Source organism: Cynocephalus volans, chromosome 8 (assembly GCF_027409185.1).
Source record: "Cynocephalus volans isolate mCynVol1 chromosome 8, mCynVol1.pri, whole genome shotgun sequence".
In the NCBI taxonomy this organism is placed as follows: Eukaryota; Metazoa; Chordata; class Mammalia; order Dermoptera; family Cynocephalidae; genus Cynocephalus; species Cynocephalus volans.
In genome coordinates, this window is record NC_084467.1 from 141044469 (window position 1) to 141061533 (window position 17065).

Consider the following 17065-nt stretch of genomic DNA (forward strand, 5'->3'; position numbering starts at 1 on the left):
GAATCACATCCAACTTTCTTTAACTCAGTTCCCTTTTCTTTAAAGTGTGTCCAATATCTTAGATTACTACAATTTACATAATCCTTTACCAGCCACTAAAATCTGGTGTCGCTATTTACAACTTCTGGGAAAAGATTAAAAGACATCCATGTCCTATCATCTGGGTGTGTGGAAATGAACGCAGAATGATTTCAACAATTCAAAGCGCTACTGTGGTAAAGAGCTTGAGAAATAAAACTTGGCTTTCCAGAAGGGAAGTGATGAGATTCAATTAAAGAAAAGGAAACAGAAGCTATTTTGACATTATATTAGTGGTTAAAGAAAGAAAGAAAGCATCATTTCCTGAGGAGTTTTAAACCTCCTTATGTAAATTTAGACAGATAGATAGGTAGATATCATAATCTCATGTACACTTCAAAGAATGAAGACTCATGGTGTAAAAGCTCTACATGGTTAATAGCCCTACTTTAAATTCTCTTCTCTTCTGAATTCAATGATTGTAATAAATCTGCCCTAGGGAAAATTTCCTTTTTTCTATCTGATTCAGATTTTATTATTCTAAAAGATGGTATTTTTCCTGTGTAAAAATGTCAGGAAGGCAGAAAAGGGCGCAGGTGGAATGAATGTGGGCAGAGATGTTTTCTTCTGCCATAGGAAGTTGATTCCTAAATAGTGGCCAGTTTGGGGAACCTAGAAGTAGAAACAGCATACGTTATGATATACATCAGTCTAGCCCTAACATCATAAATCACTGTGTGGCAAATATTCCAACATCGAGAAGCCTTGGAAATTTAATTCTTTGCAGCTGAAAACATTCTTGTTTTAGCAAGATAACTTTAGAGGTTCCCGATTCTGTACAAAGCCTGAACCCAGCATATTCAGAACTGGAATTACAAGAACTCTGCATGTGGGAGTCATTGCACCATCTGATACTTTTTTATTTTTTTTTTTATTTTTTTTATTTTTATTTATTTATTTTTTTTTTTTGTCTTTTTGTGACCGGCCGCACCGCCAGTGCACCGGCCATCCTTATATAGGATCCGAACCTGCGGCGGGAGCACTGCTGCGCTCCCAGCGCCGCACTCTCCCAAGTGCGCCACGGGGTCGGCCTATGATACTTTTTTAAATGCATGAAGAACACCACTCGCTCCCAAGAGAAGCGCCGCGCGCTCCCAAGAGAAGCGCCGCGCGCTCCCAAGAGAAGCGCCGCGCGCTCCCAAGAGAAGCGCCGCGCGCTCCCAAGAGAAGCGCCGCGCGCTCCCAAGAGAAGCGCCGCGCGCTCCCAAGAGAAGCGCCGCGCGCTCCCAAGAGAAGCGCCGCGCGCTCCCAAGAGAAGCGCCGCGCGCTCCCAAGAGAAGCGCCGCGCGCTCCCAAGAGCGCCAGGGCTCTGCCCCAACCAAGGTAAATATTAACTGTTACAATGATGAGGTTGTAAGTGACATAGCCTGCAAATGTTACCAGCCTTGTAACGCATCTCAATTGAGGAGAGAAAAAGGAATCTTTTCTTGCTGAACTTAGTAAGTTTCTCATTATCCAGTTAAGGGGTGAGTGATTTTTTAAGACTTCTGTGGTCCAAGACACCAGAAACCAATCTTTCATCTTGAATGCTTCATCTGAATTTTCACATTTTCCTTCTTTAAAGTTCTTTTATCCTCTGAAAGGTTGGTTAGATCCATATTTAGAAATACAGGAAAGACTGTAAAAACTTGGTACTTGGGAGCCTGTATAAAATGTAAGAGTGATGCTTGAGAGGTGGACAAATGATAGTATAAAAATGGATCTTGCATCTGAAAATTTGAATAGAATAAATGGGCTAAGACAGCTAGCAATGTAGAATTTGATAGAAAATAACCTGAGATTGTATATTTCAATTCAGAAGACCCGAGGATGAATAACAATTTAGAAAGTTTAACAGGAAAAAACAACCAAATGTAACAACTTTGTTTCTTATTACCTAGGTCTTGGTTTATCGTTGATTCTAAGTCTAAGGCAGACCTTTTGGAAAATTCAGACTACATTATTTCAGAGATAGATGAAGATGACCCAAGATTATTAGATGATAAGGAGGAGTTCATTGATCAGTAAGGAAAATATTTTTTAAAAACCAAGAGTTAATAGTCTTAAGAAAGAAATATACTCAGTAGAAGGAGCCATTAGAAGTTTCAGAGTCAAATTTAAAAGTTTGTCCTTGAGTTTTAGTCATGTCCTATAGAAAACATTAGTCAGTAGAAAAATTCTATATGGATGTAGATTCTATATTTTTGGAAATTCTGTATGTTAGTATATGATTAGTCAGCTAGAATTATTAATGACATTCGATTTCATTTGAACATAAAGAACAAATCTAGAAGACTTTTCTTATGAGCTGTAGTAATTGAGACAATCTAAAATATATCTCTATTTTTTGCAGGAAACTCCTTTTGAACTCATTGAAGCTCTGCTTAAGTACATTGAAACCCTTAATGTTCCTGGAGCTGTGCTGGTTTTTTTGCCTGGCTGGAATTTGATTTATACTATGCAGAAGCATTTGGAATTGACCAGCCCTATTTTTAGTCCTTAACCTTTCTGTATTGTTACAGGAAGTCATCGTTATCAGATTCTGCCTCTGCATTCTCAGATTCCTCGAGAGGAGCAGAGAGGAGCAGCGCAAAGTATTTGATCCAGTACCAGTTGGAATAACTAAGGTAAATTGTGTGTGTGTGTGTGTGTGTGTGTGTGTGTGTGTGTGTGTGTGTGTGTGTGTGTGTGTGTGTGTGTGTGTGTGTGTGTGTGTGTGTCTTTTTCGTGACCGGCACTCAACCAGTGAGTGCACCGGCCATTCCTATATAGGATCCGAACCCGCGGTGGGAGCGTCGCCGTGCTCCCAGCGCCACACTCTCCCAAGTGCGCCACGGCTCGGCCCCAACCAAGGTAAATATTAACTGTTACAATGATGAGGTTGTAAGTGACATAGCCTGCAAATGTTACCAGCCTTGTAACCCATCTCAATTGAGGAGAGAAAAAGGAATCTTTTCTTGCTGAACTTAGTAAGTTTCTCATTATCCAGTTAAGGGGTGAGTGATTTTTTAAGACTTCTGTAATTCTTTCGTCATTTGTTAAATAAGCAAGCAAATCAGTCCTTTCAAGTACGGAATAGGAAAATTTTCTGATATGATTTTTCTTATATCGTTTTTTCACAGGTTATTTTGTCCACAAATATTGCTGAAACAAGCATTACTATAAATGATGTTGTTTATGTCATTGATTCCTGCAAGTAAGTTCCCAGGGAACCTGTTTGACTGTCCCATTGTTACCAACTGGAAACTTCTTATCAGTTAACAGAATCAAAAACACCTTATTTTTAAACTCTTGTGTTCTGTACTTCAAAATTATTGTCCATCTATAAATAGGTAATTGATAATTAAGAGTAATTGTTCATGTTGATCATATCTATCATTTGTCATGGTCGAAAGTGACAAACCTTAACACTGTAACTTCTGACTGCTTCCTGCTGCTTTTGTCTGCTGGTGTTTTGCTTATTTCCCGTTGGGTGTTTCCATTGACCACTGCCACACAATGGATGCTGTTTGTTGTGTAAGGATGACCAATACTTAGTACCTGACAGGTGTCCTACCTGATGGACACTCCTTTAAGAATTCAGTGACTTTGTATTTGGTATGAGATGACCCTGGGAAATACACAGGGAGGTGTTGTATATAAGGTAATTATATGGAAATTGATATGCATAGAGGACGACAAAGTTGAAATTTGGTTATATCTAACTGTGCCCCATGTCTTTTCTATGTAGATCCTCAACCTGTCCTGGCAACTGAAAATAACCTGCCCATGCCCATTTTAGGGAATGGTGAGTAGCATTCTATGCCAATGCCAGTCATTTAGAAATAGCTGCCTGTGTGTGCGACACTGAAGGAATCTGAAGTTGCTTAGTTTCAGGACCACACAGGCACTGCTTGATGAGGTGTGGTGTGACATCGTCCACATATTCCGGTTCCGCATATAACCTTTAGATCATAGATATCCTAAAAATTACATTAAACTTTAGAGTAGAGATGGCTTGAATAATTATCACGCACTTACATGTATGTACCAGATCCTACGTGAATGCTTTATATTTACTAATTCACGTCAATGTTTATAAATACTCATAAAAACCTGTAAGGTAGATAGCAGTAGTACATTTTCAAATGAGGAAGATAAGGCACAAAAAGGTTATTTAACTTGGCCAAGGCAATCCAGCTCGTAACTAGCACATGTATGTTGACAGCTAGGAGGGTGTAGAGTCAAATTGCTGATTCTTAATTGTGCCATTCACAAATAGGCATGAAAGGTAGGTATGGAGAGTATCCACCACTAAGTGGATTTACTCATGTAATAGTTATTGGTTGTACATATGTTAACCGCTCTTTACTATTTAGACAGAAAGTGAAACTGTTCACTGCTCACAACAATTGACTAACTATGCTACAGTATGGGCATCCAAAACAAACCTTGAGCAGCGGAAAGGGCAAGCTGGCCGTGTACGGCCTGGATTCTGCTTTCACCTCCGTAGTCGAGCTCGTTTTGAGAGGTAAGACCAATTCTTCAATAAAAACTGAAGTTTTTTTCTAACACTTTAAACATCCTCACAATGTGCAGTCCCCCCAGCCTCCTTATACCCTGCTGTGAACTTAATGAACTCAGTGCATAAATACCTCCAATTAAATATATTGGAGGAAGCTTAGCTTGGATAACAAGATTGTGATACGAATGAAGAGAAATCAGAAATTTTCGATGGTGCTGTGTTTGATACCATTTTACCTACTAAAAGTACAATATATGGACATTTTTTTGGTTCCACATAGCTTTGTCACTTTGGAATTACTGATATTTATAGAGTGGTTAACTTCATGAAAAATGTAAGTTAAAATAACAATATCTTTGTATTTATAGAATATTTCTTCTTTTTTCTCCTCTGTGTTACCACTAACTTGTCTCATATAATCTTCATCATGTCCCTGGGAAGTAGAAGGCATTGTTTGGATAAGGAAATTAAAGCTTAGGGAGTTTAGCTGATTTCCCCAAGACTGTACCAGAGCCAGGACTGAAATCCAAGTCTCTTAATTCTGTCCATTTCCATTTATACTACAGGGCCTTTTTGGGAATGTTGGTGGATGGGACCTACTGATTAAAAATATTCTTATCTTTCTGAATTATAGATTTAAGATATATTTGTAATTATATGTTTCTGGACATCCACGTGGCATACGTCAGTAAAGTAACGTGGGATAGAATGATATAGGTGACCAGATATATAAAATATGCTGAAGAAAAAAATCAAAGATGCTTGATTTGCTTTTATGTTGGTAACATATGGCTCCTTGGCAGTTGTAAGTATAGATTTACTTGACCATCAGAAGTTAACTCAGGAGACTGGCTGTAACATTTGGAAGACATCTCATTCTTTTTAAACATTAGATTGTCCCTTGAACTGAAGGAACAAGTACTTACTCTTTAACATCTTAGAGTAAAACCACCTGCTAGTTAGTAACGGCATGAATTGACCCCTATTAAGGGATTTTTGTATTTTTCTCTATAGGATGAGAAACAGATGTCATGTGCATGTATGTTAGCCTGATTTAAGCTGATTTAAGTCTTGCGAGCAGTGTTTGGAATCACATGTAAATGTTCCCCATGAATCTTTATCATGAATGGTTTATAGGGAACAAGCCTGAATTAGAAGTGTAGATACCTGAGTTTTCATAGTGTTTGTGCCTAATACAATTCATCATAAGTATTTACACTCATTAGGCCTCTGTTTCTCCCATTCTATAAAATGACATTAAGTTACTTAACCTGTTGTCTCACTTGTAAAAGGAAGATGGTAAATAATACCTAACCCAAAGGGTTGGTGTGAGAATTAAATACGTTAATGCAGAATACTTAGAACAGTGCCTGGCACATAGTAAGCTCTCAGTAAATGTTTGCTATTATCATGTTAATTTATTATAATAACTTATTTATTAGAATTTTAAAGGGTTAGATTACCTGTAATATCCTTTCCAGTGGCACTAAAATTATATGGACTAGGAAGATGGGGAGGTTGTGGAGGTTTTGTCTACCACTAAAAGTCTCGTTACCATTTTTAACCCGTGTTTGTCAGCAGATGAGACCTGAAGAAGCCATAGGTGGGGGTAACGACATTAGGGACTTTGGATCATTTTTTCATCCTCCTTCACTCCTCAGCTGAAAATGCCATCAGGTTGTAAGGGTAAAGTCAGAAGCTGCTACTCAGCCAGCTTAAATCTTGTCCAGAGAAAGTGTTTGTAGTGAGTGATAAAAAGCTCTGTGCTAAGGGATGAGGAAAAGGTAGCTCTGTCTCCCAGATTATCTTTCTGCAAAGATCTTATTAAACTACCATCTGCAAATACACAAGGAGAATTGTTATTTTATGCTTGTTTTCTCTTAGACTTGAAACCCACATGACACCAGAGATGTTCTGAACACCATTGCATGAAATTGCTTTGAGCATCAAACTTCTGCGTCTGGGAGGAATCGGCCAATTCCTGGCCAAGGCAATTGAACCTCCACCTTTGGATGCTGTGATTGAAGCAGAGCACACTCTCAGAGGTACTTACAAGTGCAGACATACTGAACACAGGTGTTCATTTATGCTGTCTGTCTTATCCTGGCAGGTAACATTTAACAGAAGAATCAAGATGAAGGTATAGGTGAAGGTACAGTCAACAGGACTGTGATAAGAAGGCTTCCAGTGTTACCTTAGGGACTTGGTATGGTCACTATCTGTTATAGTGAACCCCATGAGAGAAGGGGATAATGAGATTTATTTTTAAAAAGTATTTTTAAAAGGTCAGGATGTCATTTTTCAGTTAGTACTTAAATATTAGAACATGAATTACTCATGATACCCACACCATTTTGTGTGCATGTCTTAGAACATTTATTTTTTCTTTTCAAACTTTTTTTTTATTTAATGTTTAGATAGCAAATTATTTTCTCAACGTAGAAACGAAGGGAAACATCACAAATTAAATTTGAAGTCAGTTGATAAGTAACAGATTTAACACTCAAAGATTTACATCCTTAATGCAAAAAGAACTCTTAAAAATGAGTTAGAAAAATCTAATCAGAAATTTGGTGAAGGATATGAGTAGATAAGTCACACAGCCCAAAGAAACCCACGTGGCTAATAAGTACATTCTAAGATGTTGTTGCGGGGCAGGGGTGCGATGGGGGAAGGATCGGGGCTGAGGCCCATGACTCCTGTCTCAGGACCTGAGCAGCTGGCTTAGTTACTTGCCTGGTTGTTTGTCAGACTTATTATAGAAGCAGTAAAGTATAGTGAAAAAAATAAGGCCCTTGGAGCCAGATGGATCTGCACTTGAATTTGCTATGTGAACTTCAGATTTTTCTTCTCCAGATTTCATTTTTTTCTCTAAAAGTCATCAACAGATGCAAGTCAGATTTATGGCGTGTAGGTACTTATGCTGCTTTTACAATTACTACTGTGTTTATAGACTTTTCATGGACTGTTTTCAACTTTACAAACTACCTGGTCTGGTTCTAATCCTTCTTTGTATTATGCACTCCAGAGTTTAGTTTTGTTCAGTATTTCTGTGTTTGAGTGGAGAGAATTGTTGGCTGTGGACATACTGCTAACAGTCGGCTTGACCAGTGATGAAATCTTAAGTGCACTATCTTTAACCTTAATATACAAAGAAATGTTTCATCTTTGCATAGGTTAAAGGAGTGTTTATTACTATTTCTGCTCACCAAGGAATATCTCCCCACAGAGCTTGATGCATTAGATGCCAATGATGAGTTGACTCCTCTGGGAAGAATCCTGGCTAAACTCCCCATCGAGCCCCGTCTTGGCAAAATGATGATAATGGGGTGTATTTTCTAGTAAGTGCTTTGTTTAACTGGTTATAGTTGAGTGGGTAGGACAGTTTTAGAAGCTTATCCCCTTCTCCATAAAAGCAGGATGGGCTCAGACAGAAGAAAAAACTAAATGTTATTAAGAGAAGTGGCGTACCTAGGTACCGAGAGAAGTATGAAGTAAGAAACACTGTGGGAGAAGGAGCACTGATTTCTCAAAAGGGAAGGGCATTTTCTCCCAGGCGGTTAATTTAGTTGTTCCTTGAAAGAGAATAGCATTAGGAAAAGGGTATATTTTATCAGAAAGTTTTGAAGATTAAGAGATTTGGTAAAATGGAGGAGAGAGAATAGGAAAGGAAAAATATAATACTTGGTCATAATTTGTGGTAAATATGCAGCCATTAATGTTAGAAGTCATTACTTTTTCCCTTTCTGCTTCTGGAGAGAGCAACTGTAAAGTTCTTTGTTAAGCCAATTTCAGTGCTAATAAAAGCAGTATCAAAGCCGGTAAAGACTCTGAAGCACATGACCCACAGTTGTCAATACTGCCCAAGCTGCTGGCAACAAGATTGTAGTCTAGTCTGAATTTAACTGTTTGTGTTTCAGTGTGGGAGATGCCGTCTGTACCATTTCTGCTGCTACCTGCTTTCCAGAGCCTTTCATCAGTGAAGGGAAGCGGCTGGGCTATGTCCATCGAAATTTTGCTGGAAACAGATTTTCTGATCATGTGGCCCTTTTGTCAGTATTTCAGGCCTGGGATGATGCTAGGTATGGGCTTGAAAGAGAATTATTGTGAGATTTGGGTGAACTGTGTCTAGTGTCTAGTTCTCTGGCCTGTGAGAATAACTCCGTATCATACCAATTTATTTTAGAATGGGTGGAGAAGAAGCAGAGATACGTTTTTGTGAGCACAAGAGACTCAATATGGCTACACTGAGAATGACTTGGGAAGCCAAAGTTCAGCTCAAAGAGATTCTGATTAATTCTGGATTTCCCGAAGGTAAGACTTTTCCCATTCTTTAGATGATATTTGAAGTGACATTTATGTACTACATGCACATTGGCAGTGCATTATACTTGAGCTTCAAACTTTAGACCCTATTATTTTTCTGTGTTTCCAGCTATTTCTCAGTTCTTTGAATTGTGGCAACATCAGTTTTTCACATTAATTCAGTTTTTAAAAAAAGGAAGCATAAGGTTATGATGCCTAAAGGCAGTGAAAGCAATTGCGGTGTAGTAGACAGATGATAAATGTTTTAAGCGTTGTGCTGCTTCGACCAACAGAAGTTTTTTTAAATCTCTCTATTTATCTCATAAACACTGCTGTTGCTTTCAGAATGAGCACCTTGTTGAATAACCTCAAGTAATAGTTTGAGAAGGGATTTATCAGTCCATTTTAAATGGCTTTAATTTAAACTTGTAATGTAGAGACAATTACAGAGGACCTTGTGATGTAGAAAGAATAATCCAACTATTAGTTTCTTGATATAAAGTTGAGCTTTATACTTTTCTTTTCCAACTGTGTTAAGAGAATTATTTCCTAAAATGTCAAGAACCAGAATGCATTACCAGAATTCGGATCTGTTTAGTTGAGAGACAAGGTTTTTGGGCAAGATGGCAAGTTTTATAAAGATATAACCTAAATAACTAAACAAAGTAGTTCTCTTCTGTTGTAAGCTTTTCTCAATAATCAAGAGAAAGGGAAAGAGCATTTTTTATATGATAGAATCTTTACAACAATCCTGAGATGCAGATGTTATTACCTTATTTTGTAGATAACAAAACAGACACAAGTGTAAATTACTTGTCCAAATTCATTCAATTAGGAGGTTGTAAGACTAGAACTCGGGTTTGCCTAAAGCAAACTATGTCTGTGCTCTTCACGTGTCAACTCTCACAGTTTCTAATCGATGATGTAGCACTCATGAAGTGTACTCGGGATGAAAACAGCCTTCATGACCGTGCGTGTCCTCTTAGACTTTCACTCCATCTTCTCTACAAGCAACAACTATTTAAGGGTGGCAGTTGGTTAGAGCACAGTTTTACAGTATCAAGGTCAAGGGTTCAGATCCCTGTACTGGCCAACCACCAAAAAAGAAAAAAAAAAATGAAAAGAGTAGCAGATAAATACTTTGACTGTGGTCCTTTCATTCTATTATTCTGAGAGTAGATGGCTGATTGGGATATTTTTTAAAGTAACATCTCAGTCTTATGTTATGGTTAAGTCTGTAAGAGAATAAGAGACATTTTAGTTTTCTGATTGTGGAGATTCAGCAAAATTTCTCCTTGAACTTAATTGGGTGCAAGCGTTCTGAGAAGAGAGAAAGTTTTATAGATGGGTTATTTGAAAATGAGGGTTGGGGGAGAAGTCAGTTCTCTTAATTCTCTTCAGTGGAGTGACATGAAGATTAGCTAGTTACCTGATTTTTTTTTCTTCTTCTTCCTCAACAGATTGTTTGCTAACACAAGTATTTACTAACACTGGACCAGATAATAACTTGGATGTTGTTATCTCTCTCCTGGCTTTTGGTGTGTACCCCAACGTATGCTATCATAAGGAAAAGAGAAAGATTCCCACCACTGAAGGGCGTAATGCACTTATCCACAAATCATCTGTTAATTGTCCTTTTAGCAGCCAAGACATGAAGTACCCGTCTCCCTTCTTTGTATTTGGTGAAAAGGTAAGAAAATATTAGTTTAGAAAAGTTTACATTGAAAATACAAGTTGTCTGTATTTACTAATAATTGGGAACATGAGTTTTAATGTCTAAAGCATAGTTGTAATTATATGGCAATATTGGCAGTTGGAATGTCGATTGTTTCCCTCTTGCTTCTTTCTCCATCCACAGATTCGAACCCAAGCCATCTCTGCTAAAGGCATGACCTTAGTCACCCCTCTGCAGTTACTTCTCTTTGCCTCCAAGAAAGTCCAATCCGATGGGCAGATTGTGCTTGTAGATGACTGGTACGGATTTTCAGATGTGAACTCCAAACTGAAGTCTTAGAATTGAGATGTGATGGAATTCAGGGGCTCATCTAATTTGTGAAACAAACATGGCAAAATATGATGGCTCAAATGTAGTGCTTTATAACCTCTTTTCTTGGAGAGTGGCAAATCTTGGTAGTATGGTTTGTTATAAACTAAATTCTTAAATTAACTATACCAGTAGAAGCAAGTGCATTAGGAATTTGATCTGCCTCCACCCCTGTGAATACTGTCATCATGGAATTAGAATCTAACTGGATCTTGGGTACCTCTTTTGCGTACTCTCTACATTGGTCAGAAACTTGTGATAAGCACCTGGCAAAAATGGAATAGTGCTTAGTGGACAGTCAATAGGTTTAGCCATAGTCTTGAAAACCTAGAAAACTCCAACATTCTGAGTTTCTTAATTTATTCTTTTATTGGAGGCTGATCTGTATTGATAGCCATATTTGGCTTGATAGATTTAATGGTTTAAGATTCCTGCCAATAACTAGCAGTGAATTGCAAGAGGTTGCTGCAAATTATTTTCTTTTTTTTTTTTTTTTTTGGCAGCTGGCTGGTACAGGGATTGAACCCAGGGCCTTGGTGTTACCAGCACTGTGCTCTAACCAACTGGGATACCAGCCAGCCCATTGTTACTCTTCATCCTTGTTAATACTTGCCTACGTCTGAGGCTATTACAATAGTTTAAAGAATTCATACTTGTTAAGAAGTTAAATTTATTGCGTGATTGCCATGAGTGAAATTGAGAAATAAGTCTTTTTCTGCTTGTATTCCCTCTCTTATTTTTTTTAAGTTGTTTTTCTCCGTTTTAGGATCAAACTGCAAATATCTCATGAAGCTGCTTCCTGCATCACTGCTCTTCGAGCAGCGATGGAGGCTCTGGTTGTTGAAGTCACCAAACAACCTGATATCCTCAGCCAGTTGGACCCTGTAAATGAACGTATGCTGAACACAATTCGCCAGATCTCTAGGCCTTCGGCTGCTGGTATCAACCTTATGATTGGCAGTACACGGTAAGTACCGCATTAACTGCTCTTTGAACCGAGCAGAAGATAGAAATCTTATGCAGGCCTAGAATACCAGAGTTCATTGATAGAGGCAGAATTCTAGACAAGCACTAACTATGGAATTTAGTTCTGGCTAACGCATTCAGAACAAAAGAATGTAATTTACTTTTGTTTGTCTCTGTATTAATAACCTGTCTACTACATCAGTGCATGTTAAACATAGAGAATGACCTTATTAAAAGTATATACATAGTCCAGAGTGGGTCACATGGCTTCGAAGTGACAGCCTATACAGTCCTCAGTCACATCTCTAAAGAAAATTCTGATGAGGGGTTAAATTACTTCTTCCTTAAGTGAAAAGCATCAGGGTTTATCTTTGGAAAATAGAAGGCCATGGATATATTAAAGGAAAGAAGTATGAAATTTCTCTTAATTTTTAAAATGTTTTATTTGCTTCTGGTTTTTTCTCTTCTTTTTTTTTTTTTTTTTTTTTTTGGCCTGTAATTTTTTATTTGGAAATATTTGATATCTACAGAAAAGACAGAAGAATAGTACAGCGTACACCCATATAGTCTTTATTTAGGTTCACTAACTTTTGTCATTTTGTGACATTTGCTTAATCATTTGTGATGAAGTTGCAAACACTTACATTTTACATCCATATATTTCATTTGTCTTTTAAGAACATGGCCACACTATCACAGTCACACTCTAAAAAGTTAAGTATTCCAATAATACTATATAATATACAAATGTATTAAAAATTTTCAAATTATTTATCCATAAATGTTCTTTAATCTCCTTATCAACGATCACTTACTGTATTTAGTTGTAAACCATTATAATTTTAATATAGCAGAATTATTAAGTACTTTATGGATTCTGGTTTTCCATTTTTGTTATAAGTGAGTTAATTACTTTTTAAACTTTATTTATTAAACACAAAGTACTTAGTGTGTTCCAGGCACTCTGCCTAGTGCTTTTCTAATATAGATTATTATTCCCTTTAATACAAATAAAGAAAATAGGTGCAGATAAGTTAAGACCCAAGGTCATCCAGCTGCTAACTGGTATATCAAATTCAAACCCAGGCAGTGTGGCTCCTAAAACTGTGCTCTTATGCCATATTGTGGACCTCCCAGTTGGTCAGATGTATGGAAGAATTCTTAAGAAGGGGAATCTTCAAAAACAAAAATAGAAACTAAGTGTCATAGGCAGTTACAAATGAAGTGCGCGTGGGTGTTCAAGGAAAAGAGAGATTATTTTTGGCAGGAGGGGTGGTGAGCAAAGAGGCTGCACATATAACCTACTTCTATGAAAGACAAAAGTCCAGAAACTAGAACAGACAGGACAAATACAAGAAAGTTTAGGGTGTACAAATATGATGGTAGTCCAGATTACAGTAGAGAGAATTGAATGGGGGAAGTGACTGGTTTAGACAGGTTCGTAGTCGATTCGTTAAGAATTGGTTACCGATGGATTAAAATGGGGGAGCAGTGCAGTGAAGGGATGAAGAGAGAGATCACAGGCATATTTCTGATGTGGACAGCTGCTGAACTGTAGTGCTAGTCTCTAAGAATAGCTTCACGTACGCTGAATTGGGTTGTTGGTAAAATACTCAGATTTCTGCAGTTTTTCGGGTTTTTTTTTTTTTTATGTCAGTTGGCAGATACAGAAATCTGAATCTGAACTCTTGACCTTGGTGTTATCAGCACCAACTGTAACCAACTGAGCTAACCGGCCATCCCTGCAATTTTTCAGTAGTCCGCATTTTATTTGTCATATGAAACAGATTTAGGTGTGAACAGATTACCAAAGACATTTTTCAGAAACATATTTCAGAGTTAATGCAAGAAAATATTTGGTAATAAAGATCAAATAGTTTATTGCCAGCTCTGGGAAACTCTTCCTTACGTATTATTTAATAATACTTGCTTTCATGCTCGCTTCGGCAGCACATATACTAAAAAATAATACTTGCTTTCTTCAAACACTATATTGTTTTTTTTTTTTTTTTTGTCGTTTTTTCGTGACCGGCACTCAGCCAGTGAGTGCACCGGTCAGTCCTATATAGGATCCGAACCCGCGGCGGGAGCGTCGTTGCGCTCCCAGCGCAGCACTCTACCAAGTGCGCCACGGGCTCGGCCCCAAACACTATATTGTTGAACTGAGCGAAAGAGGGTTATCCTAAGTTGTGTTTTGTGGACATACTGCCAAGACTCCAGACCTTTGATAATGAACCAGAAAGAATTTTTAAAAAACATTGATGTCACTTTCTGTGTCTATTTTGGAAAAGCAGATTTATTTCATTTCAGTTTGTATTTGTGCATTTGACTTCATTCTCTTTATGCCTTAAATTTTCAAATATGACTAAATGTGTGTGTTTGGTGACTACTTGAGATGTATCAAGAATGCTTTGCTGAAGTGTTGGTTTTGTGCTTTTCCCAGGTATGGAGATGGTCCACGTCCTCCCAAGATGGCTCGATATGACAACGGAAGTGGATACAGAAGGGGAGGTTCTGGGTATGGTGGTGGGGGCTACGGCAGTGGCTATAGCAGTGGAGGTTATGGTAGTGGAGGCTACAGAGGTGGGGGAGGCTATGGGAATGGAGGCTACGGTGGTGGCTCCAACTCCTATCGGGGAGGATATGGTGGAGGTGGAGGTGGTGGTGGAGGCTACAGAGGAGGTTCCCGAGGTGGCTATAGAGGCGGCTCTGGAGACTACAGAGGGTCTAGTGGAGGCTTCAGAGGATCTGGGGGATTCCAGCGAGGTGGCAGGGGAGGCTATGGAAGTGGCTACTTTGGACAAGGAAGAGGAGGTGGTGGCTATTAAAGCTTGGTTATGCCTGCGTGTAGACACTTTAAAAAAAATGCATGCTATGTGTTTTCCCAAGGTGTTTATTTGCCACCAGAACGTAAACCTATTTTCCACCCATTCTGGTTCATTGTAGTTTAAGGAAACCAAGCTTATAGGTACATTAGTGATTTTGTTTATATTATGTAAAATATAACTAATATAGAAGAACCACAGTTTGTAGTTTTTGCTTTAAGGAGTAAAGATTTGCCTTTAAAATTAACTTGATATTTTCTTGGCTTTCATTTAGTATAATAGAAAATAAAGTATTACACTAAATACTGGCCGTGTAGTTGATTCTTGATTTTACGTATATACCAAGTGATCTCTTCACTTGAAATAGAGTTAAGTACCCTTGGAATTGAATTGCTACTCTTGCTATAAATACTGGCCATTGCACAAGTCACATGGACCTCTGCATGAATGAAAGTATTTTGACCTATGGCTGAACATTTTGGCGTCCTCCCAAACTTTGTCTTTGAAAAATCCTAACCCAGGGTCAGCATTTTCTTTGCTAATTTAGTTTCCAGTGTAAAAATTAAAGGTAATCCACAGAACGCTTGAATAAAGATCATATTTAGGCAAAGAACAAAGGTAAGTGAAGCTTCAGCAGTGCATAAAGAGGGGAGATATTTGACAAATTTATCTACATTAACATATACTTTAAAGGTTATTTGTTAAGCTACTTTATGTTAGTAGAAATGTTTACACATTTCTAACACTTTATAGTTTCCAATGAGTTTTCACTGATTTCTCATAAGAGAGCACAATATAGTGGAGAATGCAAAGGCGTTGGATTAGACAATTACATTTATATCTTAATTCTGTTCTCTGCTACTTGGGAGAACTTGGGCAAGTTATATTTTGTCTTAGTGTCCTTTTCAAAGCCCTCTTCTCATTCTGCATTTGTGCTTTAGATGCCCTTCAGCAGTTACTGTTGATAGCTGGTGACTCCTGTCTATTTACAGACACTCAAATCTGTATCTCCAACTGAGATTTCCTTTCTGAGCATCAGACCCATATAAACAACTGCTCACTGGACATACATCTCTGCTTAGATATCCCACAGGAAAAAGAAAACTCAGTAATTTTCAAACTGAAGAACATTCCCCACTCCCAACCCACTGTATCCCATGTTCTCTGTTCCCTGTTCAACTATTTTCGTTTTATCACAGGAGTTTCAAATACTTAGTTGCTTAAGCCATATATACAAGGGTCTCCAGAAAATTCATGGAAAATATGTATTATGAAAAAACGGCATGGATTTCAAAATTTTTTTCACCAAAATAAACTCATTCTTACTTGTTATGACATCTGAACAGGATCTAATTTGAGGCACTAAGAAGGTTAAGACATCAGTTTGAAAAGAGCCCCTGTCAGAGCAACGTGAGTTCTGCTGAAATTGAAGAACGAATAAACAACAACTTTAGGGTGAAGCTTGGGAGGAAGAATGGTGAAATCATTAATGCTTTATGGAAAGTTTATGGGGACAGTGCCCTAAAGAAATCAACACTTTACCAGTGGATAACTCATTTGAAGGGGGTGAGATGATGCTGAAGCTTGCAGCAGCAGAATACCAACATCAGTTTGCAAGGAAAAAATTAATCTCGTTTGTGCCCTCCTTGAAGAGGACGGATGATTAAAAGCAGGAACAGTAGCCAACAGCACAGACATCTCAGTTGGCTCAGCTTACACAATTCTGACTGCAAAATTAAAGTTGGGCAAACTCTTCACTTGATAGGTACCAAAACTGTTGTGCCCAAATCCGCTGCAGATAAGAGCAAAGCTTGCAATGGAAATTTTAAACAAGTGAGATGAAGATCTTGAAGACAAAGCACAATCAAGGCAATGGCTACCAAGAGGAAGTGGTCCAGTCAAAGCAAAAACGCACTGGTCAAGAACAAAGGTCGTGGCAACCGTTTTGGGGGATGATCAAGACGTTTTGCTTGTTGACTTTCTGGAGGGCCAAAGAAGGATAATATCTACTTAATAGGGGAGTGTTTGGAGAAAGTTCTCCAAAGATTTAGCAGAAAAACAGCCAGGAAAGATTTCCAGAGAGCCCTTCTCCACCAAGACAATGATTTTGTTATTAGCATATTGATCATAACATCATAATCCTTCCACATGCCCTCCACCTGACTTCTCACTCCCCAACCCTCCCTTCCTACTCATCTCTAGTATCCTTAGCTTTGCTTAGCTTTCTTCTCTCCTTCTGAAAGTTCAACATATTATGGTCTTGACTCTCTCTCTCTCTTTCTCTCTCTCTCACTTTCTTTTTATTTCTATCCTCCATGTTGCTGTCGTTTTCTTTTAAGTTTACTACTATTTTTTTTATGTTCT

The 17065-nt window shown here is 38.1% G+C and overlaps 1 pseudogene; it reads left to right on the forward strand.

Annotated features, from left to right (window-relative positions):
* Positions 1–185: 185 nt before the first annotated feature.
* On the forward strand, positions 186–14721 carry LOC134384406 (ATP-dependent RNA helicase A-like; annotated as a pseudogene).
* Positions 14722–17065: the final 2344 nt, after the last annotated feature.